The following is a 937-nucleotide window of genomic DNA, read 5'->3' as shown; positions in this document are numbered from 1 at the left end:
GGGTCAGAGCCAGGTCTAGATGAGCAGAACCAGGTCTAGATGAGCAGGAATCTGGGTCAGAGCCAGGTCTAGATGAGCAGAACCAGGTCTAGATGAGCAGGAATCCGGGTCAAAGCCAGGTCTAGATGAGCAGCAGGTGAGTGAGGCTGGAACCGTGAGATGGGTCAGTAAAACGTGGACTGGTCCCTCTGGGTCCGGGCGAGGTGTCCAGGTCTCTGGGAGTCCTGAGTGATGGTAGGAGGTGGACCAGTGTCTTCAGTAATGAGGATGTTGTTCCCGTCTGTTGTGGTGAAGGAGATGAAGTGAAAAGCTCCAGATGTCCATCTAACCTCACCTGTGGTCAGGAGATCTGAATCAGGACTGAAAGAACCGGATCCTGGATCTGAAGTGAGCGTCTTCCTCAGCCTCAGAGAGGAGGAGCTCTGTCATCTGGGGGGAGCGAGGAGTAGAGCTGCTGCTCCTCTGGACGCCTCCCTCTGGGACAGAACCAGAACTCTCCAGAGGGACTACATCACATCCCTGGTCTGGGAGGACCTCGGGGTCCTCCAGGAGGAGCTGCAGAGTCTCTGTGGGAGGAGTTTTCCTCCTGGACCTGTTACCATGGTGACCAGACCACAGACTGAAGAAAATTAATATAACAACATATAATACATAATAATATATACTATAATAAATAATATAACATATAATATACAATGTAATAAAATATAATGATAGGTCCTTAACCCCCATCTGCTCCCCTGGGGGCTCCCTGCTCCACACAGGACTGTGGTTGAGTCACGAAGAACATCTGGAGTAAAAAGAAAGTCTTCATGAGAGTTAGTTCTCTGTGGAGACCCTGAAGACGGAGCAGCCGAAAGAGAAAAATACAATATAATAAATTATGTAACTGTCTTTGTTGTCCTCTGTTGTCTTTGTTGTCCTCTGTTGTCTTTGT

At 48.8% G+C, this 937-nt stretch overlaps 1 protein-coding gene across 1 annotated transcript in view; it reads left to right on the top strand.

Annotated features, from left to right (window-relative positions):
* The window catches only part of LOC119425541 (proteinase-activated receptor 1), a 6941-nt gene that overhangs the window by 2175 nt on the left and 3829 nt on the right, over positions 1-937 (top strand). The window lies entirely within an intron of this gene.

The sequence above is a fragment of the Nematolebias whitei genome, chromosome 19 (assembly GCF_014905685.2).
Source record: "Nematolebias whitei isolate Nwh7 chromosome 19, NemWhi1, whole genome shotgun sequence".
Classification (NCBI taxonomy): domain Eukaryota; kingdom Metazoa; phylum Chordata; class Actinopteri; order Cyprinodontiformes; family Rivulidae; genus Nematolebias; species Nematolebias whitei.
The sequence above is the reverse complement of the archived record's forward strand: the minus strand, read 5'-3'. Positions and strand labels throughout refer to the sequence as shown.